Source organism: Passer domesticus, chromosome 7, assembly GCF_036417665.1.
Source record: "Passer domesticus isolate bPasDom1 chromosome 7, bPasDom1.hap1, whole genome shotgun sequence".
NCBI classification, from domain to species: Eukaryota; Metazoa; Chordata; class Aves; order Passeriformes; family Passeridae; genus Passer; species Passer domesticus.
The window spans coordinates 11,456,465-11,472,792 of NC_087480.1; the positions used below are offsets into that span (position 1 = coordinate 11,456,465).

At 40.3% G+C, this 16,328-nt stretch overlaps 1 long non-coding RNA gene across 2 annotated transcripts; it reads left to right on the forward strand.

Moving 5' to 3' along the window:
- The first annotated feature begins 40 nt into the window (after positions 1-40).
- Positions 41-15,827, forward strand: LOC135304460 (uncharacterized). Of its 2 annotated transcripts, none has more exons than XR_010365845.1 (5): positions 41-231; positions 3,429-3,511; positions 3,887-4,073; positions 10,961-11,205; positions 11,913-15,827. It is a non-coding gene; the product is annotated as an uncharacterized LOC135304460 (long non-coding RNA). The 2 variants fall into 2 exon arrangements; XR_010365846.1 differs by having other exon boundaries at positions 205-311.
- Positions 15,828-16,328: the final 501 nt, after the last annotated feature.

The following is a 16,328-nucleotide window of genomic DNA, read 5'->3' on the forward strand; positions in this document are numbered from 1 at the left end:
AGAGCCAATAGGAAACGGCAGTCCTTCGCCAGAGAGCCAATCAGCGGGCGCAGCGGGGAGGAGAGGCGGGCTTCGCTGCGCCCTGTCCTGGGAGGCGGGGCTACAAAGGACGGACAACACGGCGGGCCAATGGGAGGCGGCGGCCGCGCCGGGCTGGCCGCGATCTGCAGGGGTGTTTCCTGTGCTGGGGAAAGAGGCGGGGCCGGCTGTGATTGGCAGGAGTGTTGAGCGGTCGGTCCGGCAGCCAATCCGCGCCTCACACACACAGACAGGGGAGGCAAGGCGGGGGGGCTGTGTATTCGGCGGCGAGAGTAAGGGGGAAGGCGGGGCATTGAGGAGATGGGCAGGCCGTTTGGCTAATCAGCGCAAAGCCCCGGCTGACGAACACTACCGGCTGACGTTGCGTTCGCCCGGTTCCTTAGGGGCGGGGCCCGCCCCTAGCGCGCGGAGCTGGCGGCGGCTGCCATTGGCCGGCGGGGAGGGCGCGCGGGGGGGGCGGAGCGGCGGCAGGGGCGGGGGGGCGGAGCGCGCGCCGCAGAGGAAGTAAACAACCCGGCCGCGCGCAAGCGGCCCGCGCGAGGGCGGGCGGCGCGAGGGGCCGCGCGTGACGGCCCCCCCGGGCGCCATGTCTGACCCGGGGCTCTGCCTCAGCCGCCCTCACGGACCCCACACATCCCCTCAGCCTCTAGAGCCCACTCACCGCCCTACAGACTGTCATAGTCCCGACAGCCGCTCATAGCCCCCACCACCCCTCAAAGCCCTCACAGATTCTCTCATAGCCCCCACCACCCCTCAAAGCCCTCACAGATTCTCTCATAGCCCCCACCACCCCTCAAAGCCCTCACAGATTCTCTCATAGCCCCCACCACCCCTCAAAGCCCTCACAGATTCTCTCATAGCCCCCACCACCCCTCAAAGCCCTCACAGATTCTCTCATAGCCTCCTCAAAACCCTCACAGCCCCCTCATCCCCCACTTGCTGCGCTGGCAGAGCAGCGCGGTGTTGGTGACGTGCAGTGGTTGTTTATTTTCCATACGCTGCTGTGTCACCCTTGTCTCGGGTTCGGGGCTGCCCGCCGCCAGTCGCAGTATGGTGACAATCCGCGGTACTGCTGTGACCGCTGTGCAATCCTTTGCCTGTGGGATCCGAGTAGGCCACTGACATAACTCCTAGGCTTTAGGTCAAAATATGAGAAGAGTGAAGAGCAAATTCATTCTGTTTCACAGTTAATGGGCACTTCTGTGACATAAAAATCTCTGCCCCATCTAGATTAATTGTATTGATAAAATACAGCGCAGGATGTTATTACACGTACGGCTGCCCCACCGTTTCAGAGGCAATGTTGGAGGGCAGGGAGCCACTTCCAGTCCTCTCCCCACTTCCCCAACACTCTCTTCCTCTGGTGATTAACTCCTGCCTTTGCCCGCCCGCCTGTGTGCTCAGCGAGGCCGCTGTCCAGGCTGTGGGCAGAGCACACAGCAGCTCCGTGACAGCCCGAGCCCAGGCCTGCTCCTGGGCGGGGGTGCCTAAACTGCAGGGCAGGGCAGGGTGTTGGCCAGGATGCTGTTCCTGGTGCCTCCTCACTCCGAATAAAAGCGTCCCTGCCAAAGGTACCTTTTATTTGAGTTAGGAGTTTGTGCGTGCCAGTCATGTCAAGTGTAAAAATAATCCTTTTCCTGTAATACAACAGCAAAGATCGTTTCCCTAGCCAGGAATTTTGACCACACGTCTCTTTACTTTCTGTCTTGATTTGCTTTCAAGTCATTCTTGGACTCCCTCACCTATGATTCATCATGAGATGACAACTCTCAACAATTCCTGACACCAGCTTCCATCACCCACTTGGTTTGTTTTGGGATAAATAGCTCTGTGTTTTCTTTCATTCTCCCTCTCAGGTGTGGGAAAAGATATTTTTTTAAAGTCCAGTAACTCAATTTGAAAGCTGACATGCCAAACCTAGTACTTGCCATATTGATTGTTCATGTCTCTTGTTTTTCATAATTCTCTATTCACTGCCTGCTCACAGTGTTTAAGCTGCACTCTTTTTGGTTTATGTTTTTACATCATCTAACATGGCATATTCCTGTACATGATTAGAGGTCCTAAGTGTTATGGCAATACAGTAAATAGGTTGTAGCTACAGAAATTTATTTATTCCCAAAACAAGAATTATTAACACTAGAAAACTGAGATTAAATATAGTTTTTAAAGCCATTCAGACATGTTGGCACAAAAATACACAACTAAACTCTCCATTAGTTAATGGTGTCATGAATTAACTATAAAATTATATTGCAGTATATTGTTAATAGCCCTTGGTAGAATTAAACTGGTTTCTGAAGATGAATTCCTTTTATTTTTCATTCTTTTCTACCTGGTCTGTCAGTTGGGTGAGGCTGAGATTTCCATAATTGTTTGGGTTTCATTCTGTACTTTTACATGAAAATTTAAAGTGGTTTTAAATGTATAGAGCAAGGTGAACTTTGTTCATTGCATGCTTATTTGGGCTGGTTGCTGCAGGATATACATGGGAAGAAGAAAGGAAAACTTTTGAAAGAAAGGGCTTGGGTTCTCTTTTTTGTTTATGTTTTTTTTTAGTCATCAACCTCTGGGCTTGCTTGACAGTAACTATGAATAATCTGTCCCTGTAAGAAGCAACGTATTACTGTTTTCTGGTCTCTTTTAAAGTCCTTTGCTCTTACATTGCACTTACAGTGCTTTTGCTAGGGAGTTGAGAAAGCAACCTATGCATAATTAAGTCATGCAGAATTTTGGGGTGGTGGACACATGTGATCAGACCCGCAGGGACCTGCAGAAACAGAATAAATAGAAATGGATTTTTCCACTGGGTTCTCTCTGGCTTAAAAGAAGTGCTTAGCATTCCTGGAAACTTAATTTGTTCATGTTTTCCTACATGACTACTACTAAAAAATACTTACTGAAAGTACAAGGTAATCTATAATTTGCATACCTCCTCTCAACTTTCATTAGTAGGAAGAACAACTATTTGTTTTCTCTCTCTTTGAATATATATTGTTTAGAGTCTTTTGTGCAGTTGTGGAATCAAAATTACTGGTTTCCTGTAGTAATGATTTTTTTATTTTTGTAGCTTATATAAAACATTTAAGTATACCTGTTAGTGTATGATACCCCTCCATTACTGAAATAATTGTCTGGCTATGGGATTGGATCTAATTTTACTACCTTTTTTGTCACAAATGATTATAACTTTCACAAATTTCTGTAGGTGTCTTTCTTACTGTTTCTCTGGCTACTCGTCTGGCACATAGCCATAGTTCACTATGTGACTGAAGTCAGTGCCCCACTTTTTATAAAAAATCAGCTTTATATTCTTCAGTTTTGCTGACAGAAACCAACATAGCCTGTGTATGAAATGTTTCCTTAGCTGTGGGTGCATTGTCTTTCAGAAACTAAAGAGAAATCAAGATCCCCTCCACGCGTCTCTTGATCTTCACCAGACTTGAAGAACCTGTAGTTCTTAGAGCTGGAGGTATGTTTGCTTTGTGTTTCATGTATTTGCTCTTTCTACCCTACCAACTGTCTGCATGAAGCAAGCACTGTCAAAGGCCAAAAATTTGAAACCATTTCTTTCATGGCAGTTTCCACAAGTGGCTATAATGTGTGTAATATAAAGCAATTAAGCTATTGGTAGTCATATTGTTGACCCAAATGGAGGGCCAAATATGTCATCTGTGGCTGAAGTACTGAGGAACAAGGAATGGGTTCCTGCAGGGATCTCTGAAATTCCATAAGGAGTGATATTATTTAGTTAAGATATAAGAAGTAAATTATTTTGGATGTGATGTTGCATGATTTATTGCTCATTTATTCTAGTTACAACAGTCTATCTTATGCCCATCCTCAGTTACATCTACAGGAGTAATTACCCAATAAAACCAGAAAGGAAATCAGTTTTGTTGAGTAGTAAAACACAATCCTGGCTTGGTCCTTCTTGTGACATGTTCATAAAAGAAAAGGAACTGGAGAAATTACCTCTGTATAAATAAAAATATCTCAGAAGTATTTAGCAACCAAAGGATGTTAAGTGAAAGGTAAGATTCACAGTTTTTAATTGTATGTGTTATATTTTCACCAATCATATATTTCTATACATTTGTGCAAAATAAATTAATGTAATTGTTCATAATGTGTATTTGTGGCCCAAACTCTTCCCTCATTTTAACTTTACATCTCCAAAGTAGCCTGCTGTCATTAACTTCTTATCAGTTGTGCTCTCACAGTAGGTCATACGGTGATTTTTATTGGAGGCAAAGTTAGCTCACAAAATCCAAGAGAACAGTGGTTTTAAATTACCAGTTAGCATGAGTCATTCTGCAGATGGGGAAGTGTCCCTGTCCACTGTATGTCAGTGGAATAAGGAAATGAAACTATTGTGCCATTTCCTAACCAAGATTCAGAGGACAGTAATACCCTCTGTTTAAGGTACAGATAGGGAGCTCTAAATTGTCACTTGAGTTTGCAGCTTGCCCTACTTCCTTGGGCAAATCTCTCCCTCTGCTGTGTTTCAATCCTGTGGTCATTTAATGGAAATAAGAATTCCTCCCTTTCTCAAAAGAGTGTTTTTAGAGATAAAATCTGTTCATGACAAAAAGCCTCACACATTTTGGTATCAAGGGTTATATAAAATTATTGTAAAGCCAGCCTGAGGGCTTCCTTTATCCTTACAGTTGTGTAGAATCCACTAAGAGTCCTCTACGCATGCATTTCCCAGCATAAGCTACATGTGGTCTTATTTCCCTCATCCAGGCCTTCCTTGCTGTGTTGAAATAAGATGCTGGAACCTTCACAGCAATTGTGATGATGCTCACTTATGAAAATGTACAGATTTGAATTTAAGATTTTCAGGCACAAAGATTAAAGGCAAACATATTAAAGAGTTCCCAGCTTAAGTTAGAGGGAGCTGTGGGTGCTCAGCACTTCTCTGATAATGAGGATTTGGTTGTTTATTTGTTCCATTATACTCCTTTCACCATCTATCTAATCCTATCACATCATTGTCTACAGAAATACTCAGACTCTTGGTTTCTTTACTGTTCTGTATAATTGGGGATGGTGTCACCACGCAGTGAAAAGAGCCACAGAATGCTGTTTTTCAAAGGCATTTACTCACATTAGCACAACGTTTCTCACTGGATCATGAATGAATAGTAAGATTATTCTGCCTGTTTGGTTTCCTGTTGATGGATAGTTGCTGTTTGCGATATACAGATTTAGGATTATGTTTCATATTATGCAACTCTGCTAGTGAAAGAAACACAAATGTGCTCTTTTGCTATACACAGTTTGGCCATATACAGGGTTTATAGTACTAGCAGCAATCTGTAGCAACATCAAGCAGGGCGATTAATTTCATCTCCCCCACCAAAAAAAGAAAGGCCTTTTTGATGCCCAAACGGGGACATGAGGAATTTGAGATCAGGACAGAGGAAAAGGTAATGGACAAAACATGGATGAACAATTCTAGAGAGGGAAGAGCAGAATGATTGTGGAGCATTTTGGTAGTTCTAAATGTGGTGAAGGAATGAGGGGAGTATTGTCTGTAACTTTTGTTGGTGTTGATGTTAGTTTGATTTTGGTGCAGGGAATTCTTTTGGTTGATGTAAGTGAAGTTTGTGATGAATGTGTGTTTCAATTATAATTCTTAAACATACAGTACCCAGAGGTGAGGGATGAAATGTGTTTGGCTTGCTGGCTGAGGCAGCACGGTGTTGGTCACATGCAGTGGGTTGTTTTGGTAGATTTGGGTAGCTGGGCCTAGGGCTGCACGGGTGGCTTCTGTGAGCAGCTGCCAGGAGCTTCCCCCGTGTCCAGTACAGCCAATGCCAGCCTAGGCGGTGCTGGCCCCTCAAGGGGGGGAAGCGTGATTATGGGTTTTCTGAGGTGGTCGTCCCTGTTTCCATCTCAAGGAGAGCAGAGCTTGGTTCCTCCAGTCTCCTTCTGGAATTCCCTGATGCTCCTTAACCTTTGTCCCCCGCTCGCAGCCGCTGTGAGCGAATCCATCTTCTGGGCCTGGGCTCGCTCCGCTGCTCCCGCGCTGCCCCTCTGGCACCGGGGGCCAAGGCAGCTCTGTCCATGGCGAGTGCCGAGGACGTGCCTTTGTACCCGTCCCGTTGGGAGGGCACCGGGCGGCGGCCGGGAGCGCCTCCGGACCCGCGGGGGGACGGGCAGACGGACGGACAGAACGACGGACGGCGCGCCCCGCCCGGCGCTCCCGCAGCGAGCTTCAGGGAGTGCCCCTGGCTGTGGGAATGCCGTAAACTCCAGAGAACCCCTAATTTCCGCTTCCCAAAGGTGCGGTGAAAATAGCTTTATCTTTCTGTAAGGAATTGTTTTAAATGTGAAGCATGACACCACAGACATCTCGGACAACACATACTAAATGCTGCTCTACTGTTTGACATCATTAGCAGAGAGTGGTTGCCTTTTTGATAGTATGTATGAGTCTGGCTTAGTTATTGCAAAGGGAATTAATGCTCAGTGCTTTGGTGTCCCTCACAGTCAGTGCTTGCCCGACACACTTGAGAGCAAGGGTGAGGCAGATCTGTTCCAGGATGGGACAAAACGTGGCCATGCCCGTTTGGAGCAGCTCAGTGAGAAGCTGTGACTCAGAAGCATCCTCTGAATCATATTTCCCCTGAGCTGTAGCATTGCACAAGTGGGGAGTGTGCCATCAGACCCTGCCAGATGGAGCACGTTCCTTCCTTCATGTCCAGCCAGTTCCCTGTGCTGACACAGAAGGGTGCAGAATGATGATTATGTTTGCTTCTGACCCAAATTCCCCCCACTTCTCCACTTGCTCATGGAAGGAAATAATTTTTCTTCAAGGCTGGCTCATTAATTTAGTGCCCTTAGCACAGTTTTGAGGATGGGTGGCACAGAATGCAGGAATGCCTTACTACTTCCATGCAGAGCTCTGTGACCATCAGATTGCCAGTGTATAGTTTATCTGCTCATGTGTAGGCAGGTGAGGCATTCTATGCACTTGTCAGCTCTGAAACTAGTGCTTGTTCCTTGGGCACTCACTTGTCATCCTATAAGAAGCAAATCTGTCACAGTGAGAGAAGAATCAGCAATGCATACATGACTTGCAAAGGACCAGTCAAGTTTGATTCTCAGCAGACTTGGCAATAATCACTGATGTGATAGACAAATCTGAGTTCTTACTCATTTTTTTTAAGCAAACAAGTTGCACTCACATGGAAAACAACAAAAACACCATTTTTGTCAGTTAAATTTAAGAATTAAAGCTAGCATAATCAAATAATCAGCCAATCAGCTAATTAAGCTCTGCAATGACTTCTAACAGATTCAGGCAGCAGATTTTGCAGATGAGCAGTGATTTATCTGTAAATAAAATTGAGATTAAAGTACTCATTTGTTAATATTAGATCAGCTAGCAATGCAAAGGTCTGTTGTTCTTGATGTCTAAGGAGGTTAATGATTCTGGTAGCCAACTGGGAATCAAACACTGAGAATTCCTACTTTGGGCAACAGTAATTCTTTGTGAAGCCTGGCAGTGAATAGCTTTTCTTTTTATTTCTTGGTTTATGAAGAAGGAGAATCTATAATAAATAGGATAGTGTGTGTTAAAATAGGTTATTTCAGTGTTAAACATCTATACTTTTCTAGTGAAATTTTCAGAGGACTTTACCTCAACCATTTACTTTACAGTGACAAATTATGCCCCTGTCAATGCATAAGGAAATACCGATTGCTCAGTTTAGGCTGTAGGACAGCTTGGGTGAGTAGTTCTCACCAACAGAGATACAGAGATAATTATTTTTAATAAAAACCTTTCTAAAACTGTCTTAAAACTCCTGAACATAAAATGTGCAGGGTATTAATTTGTAGCACTACATTTCATAGCAATGCATTTGTCATCTTCAGGCAGTGTATAAAGGAATAGTGTACAGAAAATTTCAAAATCCTTACTAAAGTTCTGCTGTTGCTCCCTTAATCATATTCTAAAGGGTTCATGTTCCAAATTAATAGAGATGAGTGGTTCAGAGAAATGTCAAGTTTCTTCTATGCTGTCTCTTGTGGGTTTTTTCTCCAAAAAGGATTAGGATGGTATTGCTGTCTAGGGAGACAGTTTGGGTTAGTGCCTCTAATATGTTTAAAGTTTACATTTATAGATTAAGACAAAAAACAAAGTAAACCTTTTGATGTCTAGATTTTTTATCTCTGACATAATTAAGGAATTAAGAGCACAGTTCAACTGATTGTTCAATATACACAGAGCTTATTTAACTCAGCCTTCTATACCTGAAATTTCTCCTTGTAATGAAAAAATGTAAATCAAAGTTCACACAGTTCTAATTTCTTTCATTGTCAAACCCAGTTACATACTGGAGAACGTTGACCTAGTCAATCATTTGCTCAGATACAGAGACTGCTTTTCTTTCAGGAATTTGCACTGAAGTTACCTGCACCAATTGAAGTTGTACCCAGGTACTCGATGTGCAACAATTTACAGCTGACTCAGAGCAGCTCAGTGCAAAAAAACAAAGTGACTAATCTCTTTGTAGAACTGAGGCTTTGCAACGTTGCTCTGAGTCATCATGAGAGCTCAAAGTGCCTTGACTTAGAAGTAAATAGATTTAAACAGAGCACTCAGTTTCAAAACAAACATTACTTCTGGTCCTGTCAAAGTGACCTTGTTAACCCCATTTTACAGCAAAGGGTCACTGATACACAGGGTAATTCCAAATCTCCAGAAAACTATCGAAGTGGAGCCCAAGAAGTTAAGGAAAAATATGGATGAAAGAAGGAAGGCAAATATTTTCTTACTAATAAAGAGTGCCACACAAAGAGAGTGGGAGCAGTCTGCCTAATAGAACGGAACTGAAAGAATAACATGGGAATTGGTGGCATTAGAATATGTAGGAAGAGGTAAGGGAGATATTAAAAAGTTTGCCTGTTCCAAACATATTTTAGCCTCCCTTAATTATTCATTCACATTCTAAGATCAAAAAAATAAATAACTAAACTAAACAGTAACATTAATCCTATGTTATTTGGCAGTTCTCTTTGTGTTACAAATTAATGGTCCTCTAATCTTTATACTGCTATCTTAAGGGTAAATATTAGTACAAGTGGAGCCAGAATCTCTTCTGAAATGGATAAGTGGTTTGTGACTTTGTTTTCCAGAGCTGCTTTGCTTCAGTGCAACAGGAGTTCAGGTTTGCCAGTGGGTCTGTGTAATAATGCCCAATATCCATGCACAAGGAACCTTCACTGGGGAGCAAGTATTTCAGAACTGAAAAGAGCATTCATATACAACTTATAAATTATAGATATCTAAATTAATAGATTTAGAAATTAGATATTCAGTGGTAGCATTGAGTATATTATATAGGGCTTGAGGTAATAATGTGGTTTCTTCCACATATACTACTACATCTCTGTAATTAATTTATATATAGGTATTGAAAAATATTTTTATAGTAATAGTCTCATTTAGTGCCTCATTTCATACAGGCTGCAATTGCTGCAATAGTGGGAAAAGTACATAAATCTAACAAAACTTCAGATATGAACAATGTCTTGTTCTTTGAGTCACAAAATTAGCAAGAGGTAACATGTTCATTAATGTTAGGAAAGGATGTTTGTTTAAATGCTTTTTGCTTGGGGAAGGATCATACATTATCTCAGAAACAGAGCAGATTTGGGCCTAGTCTGTACTTGAATGGAAGACGTGTAATAAAAATTCATCGTATTACGAGAAAGGACGCCCGTGGTTGGGTGGGTTTGGTGGTTATTGCTGAGTCAGTCTGGCAGTCCTGCCTGCTCTGGGAAGGAAACATTTCCGTGCTGGAATTGCATCCCACAGTCATTCAGTGGTTAGGTTAAATTAGGATCCACAGTGTGTGGCATTACATTTAGGAAAGCTTTCTTCTTGAATTTTCAGCTGTGTTCCCGTAAGAACAATAGGAAATATGCAAAGTTTGACAGTATTAAAATAATGTAATGCAGTGTAAAATAATAAAATAATGGGATACAGTATTAAAATAATGTAAATATACATCAAGTATTATTAATGATTGATACCTTTTGTTTTGTCTTCAGCACAAGTCAGTAGCACAACATGGTCCTCATTACAGTTTCCCTGCTGCTGATCTCTTTGTTGCTCATAGGCTTTTTCTTTGTAAAAACAGTAGAGGAAAATTGATTTAAAAATTTTAGATAAATAAATGTTCATTGTATCACATCTACAATACAAATATGAACCTCATAAATGACGCTTCAAATGAGCTGAAAATAAGGAATTGTAGAAAACTGAGATGGGAAGATAAAGATAAAAGGACAATAATGGCAGACTGACAAAAATTTGATGGCATGAATAAAATGAATCAGAATTAATCAAAAAATTATTTGAAGCCTGTTAGTCCATTCGTTCATACTAATACAAGAAAGACAGACCTTTACAAGGACAGTGTAATCATTGCACTTTTGAAATGGCATTCTTTCTGAATCAAAATTTCCTCCAAATCTGACAATTAGGGTGTGATGTAAAATTCACCTTTGTTGATACACACGTTTAGAACCACATTGTGGTCTCAAAATTATAATTGTTTTTATGAGATTGAATTTGATTTTTTCTTGTTTTTCCAAAGCTTCTTTGGAAATTCATAAGATTTAATTTCTGTTGATGGTTCACTCTGTCATTGATGTAGCTATCAACATTTCACACACCAAAAAATAGAGAGATTAATTTAACATTGACATTGCTGAAGATCAAAGGGAAAGTTAATTTTTGAAACTTGGGAAAATAAAATTTACATGGAAATTTTCAATATAAAATCCTTTCCTCTATTCCTGTTTATTTTGCTGCTATCGATTAATTCAAAACCCTTTTATCCATAAATCTTGTATTCCTACTCAGCTGAGAAACACATCCTTTGCTGTTTCATTGCAGTTTCTCTTGAAATCACCTTTCCAGTCCTTGTCAGGGTGAATGCCCTGTTGTTGGGTCCCTGGGACATGGACACAGCCCTGCTGCTGTGGCTGGGCTGAAAAGCACTGGCTGGGCAGGAATTTGGCTTTTTGTTACTGGAGACTCCGAACGCTGGGATCCAGAACACTGCTGGCTCTGGAAATCACCCATTTATGAACCACTTCTCTTTAGATTAGAAGCCAAAAAAAATCTATAATGGCTACAAGGTCGGTAAAGTAGTTTGCTTGCTTGTGGGAATAAGATTTAAATGTCATTAATGAAGTTAACATTATTATGTATCATGAATCTGATGATTGAAAAAACAGAACAGTGTTTCATAATATCTTTGGGGAATAGTCTGACAAATAGATCTGCAATTAGGGATCATTTCCTGACGGCTTTGGTGTTTTCTGGAAAGATTGTGTAATGTTGATAATGAGTTGTTGGATTATATTCACACTTAAATCACTTAAACTATCTTTGTCTCCTGTGTGGAAAAAGAAACGAGGTATTTTTAGAGGGGTTTTGATGTATTTCCAAACTTTGGGGGTGAAGGAACTTGCTATAGAGTAGATGAAATGTTACTTTGGGTGGGATTTTTCATAGAAAGTCTTACTCTGTTTCATGGGAGAGCTGACAAAGATTAGTTTTCAAATGAATATCAGATAATATGCTGCAACAATATCATGTAGTGATATTTTTAAAATAATTGCTAGCTGGAATAATGAGTAAGTACAGAAAACAAAGACAACTGCGTAAGGCTGCTTCTATTTGCATGGGCGAGCTAAAATATGTGTTTAATTGCAATAATTGTCAAAGTTCTTGTAAACAGCTATTACATTTCTTAGTTAAACATGCTTGATCTTCTTTAATTATAAATATAAATATTTTTGCTACTCACAGAGTTATCTAAGTTCTCTGCTTGTGTCTACAGTCCTCCACTAGAGCTGCTGAGTGAATTGCTGCATGGCACAAGTGCTGCTGTTTAGGGACTGGGTGCAGCCTGAACGGGGAGACCAGGGTGGAGTCCTGTGCTTCTGTGTGCTTGTTTTCTATCTGCAAGCATTGCAAAGAGAATTCAGTCTTACACTTTTGGAGCAAAAAGGGAGGGAAAGTTGTGCTTTCATTGCAAAGAAGTTGCTTACAGGATGACTAACTTCCTTGTGAGACTCATCCTTAGCTGCATAGTAAACCTAGAGCAGCTTCGTGGAAAGTAAGATCTCTTGACAGAGACTGGAAATACTTTGAAATTTATATTTATGTTACATTAAAAGTTTTGTATCTTGAAACTGGATGTTTCTGTCACTTTGTCACCTGCCTTATCTCTGAGCTTTGGTGCCTTCACACAAATGTGATAGTGTGTTCTTTTTGTAGGATCATATTTGTGAAATGACTTCTTGATTAATGTTACAGGAAATATTTCTGAAAGTTTGACAAGCTCCAACTGGTTAGGTTCAAAGCATTGAAAACTGATGATGTCTAAACCTGCTTTGCTGAAAGTCAGATATAAATTTATTCAAAACTGAAGAATAGGTGACAAAGACTAACTTTTTTATTCCAATACAGTAGGAAAACCTACCCTGTTAAATCTCAGATAAGAACTGTATTTTTCACAAGTATCTTCTAAAACTTTTTAAACCTATGGATGTTTGCTTATATAAAGTATGAACTTGTTTGTCTTATGCAAAAAATTGGTGCACTCATTATTTCCATAACTGTTAGTACGTTTTTGGGCTTAATGTAGACTCTATAGAATGCTAAAATAATTGGTTATGATCTGTCTGAACAAAGTAGAATGTTTGTGCATATGTAACAATGGATGCATGAAAATATTAAGATGAAATTGCATTTAGGTGTTAGACTTAGATATTTAGAATTGTAAAAAGGAAAGATAGAGGTTTTGGTAAGTGGCTTTCTTTTGTGTGTGATCCCATGCATTTAGGGTTTAATTTGCAGGGGATAAAGGGTTAGAGCCTGCCTGTGCAAACAGAAGCAAGTAACAGTGCCAAGGATTTATACATTTTTCTAAATTTTAAAGCATCTAACAGAGCTGTTCTTCTGTCTTGCCAGAAAAGGCAGGATTTTGACCCTTTGGCAGTATCTTTAATGAGAGAGACTCCCTTTTTGAACATTACCTGACCGAAAGGTGCTGACACCGTTGAATCAACACAACTGTCCTGGCTTGTTTTTTAAATATTTGTAGGGAGTTCACAGGAGATAAGCTGACAACCAAGACAGAGACTCTAGAAATGTATTGTTTGTGACCTCGTGTCTCACATGCAAGAAGAGGGTTTTGTAGGAATAAGTGTGCAGTGAGTTCATGAGTCAATAGCCCAGGCGGGGCACGGGGCAGCAGCAGCGCTCCCGAGTCAGCTGCTTGCTGGGGCTGTGTAAAATATTCAGAATTTGCAAGAGGAACTGAATCCAGAAGCAAATTTTTTTATAACTAAAAAATAAAAAAGTCTCTTTTTTATTAACTAAAACTGGATGTTTACACCAAGGCAACAATATTTGTATCTATCATGGCCTGTTTCCACTGGCTCTGTAAAAACAATAAAGTGATGAGAAACATGCTAGTTAAAGGTGCATAGAACCCAGTCTGATGTTAGTGATGCACATACTCCCAAACCTAAATAATTATATAAAAGATTGGAAAAAGTCTTAATTGTGAAAATATGTTAGCAGTATGTAAGAATGTTGTAAACTTTCTGGGACAGTTTTTATCCAGACAAAACTGCAGCTGAATGGTTTTCTAATCTTCTATAGACAATAAATATAAATTGCTAATAGATCTACTAAAATTAATATAAACTAAACTGTAAAATAATGTCAATATAAAAAAATTAAATCAACAGAGATCCTTGATTTTTAATTTCCTTTTACATTCTATGTAAAGATGGACAAATTAATTTTGAGAGGGTCCTGTTTGGGAGAACCTATCTCATATTCTGTGGATGTCTAGAGAACTCTGCATTTACACCTTATAAATTTAATTCACAAAGCTGCTGTGCTCAGCTCAGACGTGATGGCAGGATCAGTGCCTTCAAAATATTTAAGTGTATTTTTTTACTAATTACTTTTCCAATAGGTCAGCTGTATCAAAGCACTATTTGCCTAATGGTCAACTGAACAAGTAATTTATTGTCAGTTGATAGAAAAGAGTGGCATTTCAAATGCTGTATTTATCTTACATTCAATCATTGGAATGAAAAATGTTATGGTAATATATATAAAATATATTAAATGTTATACTAGTACATTTATAATTGATAAAGTAGAAAATATTTGTGTCTCATCTTGAGGAAAATTGAATTTTTGTTTTTGCAGAAAGAGGATACAGGTCCCTAATTGTAATAATATATTTTGTCTTTTCTCCGTCCGTTTGGCAAGTAATGATCATTTCTGTTTTCATAGAATTTATTAACTTTTAAACTATCATTTATTCAATTACAAGCAAACTGTTTACAGTTAAAACCTTTAGGTTAAAATCAGTTGCAGGTAATTTTAGTTGTATTTTAATAGACTACTTTTTGTGATTAACTGTAAATAGTGACTTACTGTAAAAAGTGGTACATGTTTCTTGAAATACTTTTTCCTTTTTTCTTTACTTGAAACTAAACTGTTAACACTATATTTTCAGTTTTGAAAACTAAAACAGTTTATAGATTTATTCAATGTGAATTGATATAGGAAGGAAGAAAGAACTTATTGTGGTATTTTCTTGCCTGTCTTTTTTAGAAAGGGAAAAAATCTGTGAAATTATTAAATTTCTAGATAGAAATTAATCATTCTTGATTTGTTTTTTACCTCTGTAGCAATTTAGCAGGAACAGTAGGACTAAATAAAGTCAATATTTTGATATATGAGGCATAACATTTTTTGACTAATTAATCACAAGTGTTTGTTCTTCATCAGCCATGATTCTTTATTTTATGATCTCCCATTTTAATTGGAATCCCACAATAGGCAAAATTTTTACTAACTAAATTCCTAAATTTACTGCAAGGATTCCAAAACAGACTCTAGATTGATTTTAATATTCAGTTGCCCTAGAGCTTCAGAAAATAAATGAAAATAGAAGAGCCAATCCATGGAGTTATGGAGATTGGTGAGCAGCCAGCTCCAGTACTGACACAGGTGGGGAGAAATAAAGCCAGAGAAGCAGCAAGTGCTGAGCCAGGTATGCTGTGCCATACAACTGGTGGAGAGAAACATGGCACAAATGAAATTTTAAAAAATCTAAAAACCTGGCTGCTGAACAGATGCATGTGTTGTGTATGTCTCCTGTGTTTTCTAATGTCTTTTCACAGTTCATTTACTCATTAATGTAAAAGTAACGGGATATAGAGGATGGCACATGACTGAAATATTAGCATGCATATGGTAGTGGTTTTTACGGTATGGCTTTTGCTGTTTCCAAAGTCTGTTTAGGAAGCAAAACCATCCTGATTTAAATTGTTATTCTTTCCTGAATACTGTAGGGTTTGCCTGCCATTGTGTGAATTGATCTAGTTCTCCTGATTTCTTTAAAGAATTTACTCTCCTTGGGACAACACAGCACAGCTGTGGGAAATTAATCCAGATAGCTGTAAGCCAGCTAGAGCTGAATCAAGAGTCTCCCTGTATTTTGGCATATCCTCTTCTGAAGTGTGATATGAGCTGTAAAAAGTAACCCTGATGAATGGTGTTCTACAGCATGTTAGCAATTTTCCTCTCCATTTCATACTTCTGTGATCACATTGCTAACAATCAAACCTGGGTCATTTTTGCAGGTCATGAATTTATTTGTATGCCATTCTCCTCATTCATAAGTAATATTCAGGCATCAAGTATTGTTTTGTTTGTGCAGCAGGACAGTGACATTCAGCCATTCTCATCCTAAACTAGCTGTGCACCCATTGAAGATGGCTCAGGTTCACGGCTCGGTGGCCACCGAGGCCAGGCTCCAGCCAGCAGCTCTGCACGGTGGGGAAGCTGTGCGTGGGAGGGACCGTGGGGTCAGAGGGACTTCCACGGCTTCCCTTCCACTCTGGCCTCGGAAACAGAGCTTGCTTCTGCATACTGATTTCAGCCGGCAGCCAGTGTCAACACTGACATTTTCAATCTCTTTCTTTTATGTCACATTAGTGGAAAGTGACCTGTTGTGTTTGTGGAAGCTTTGGAATCCCGCAGGAGAAGGATCACTCAGCACCGTGGCGGTGTGCCAAGTACAGCTTGTTCTGCAGCACAGCGCTGGGAAGTTGCATTATCAACTGGAGCGCGGTGTCGGCTTAGCAGGAGCGGGGTTAGGCCGGTGATTAGCGACTTGTCATGACCAGCGAGCCCCCAGGGTACCCTGCCCCTCTCCCCT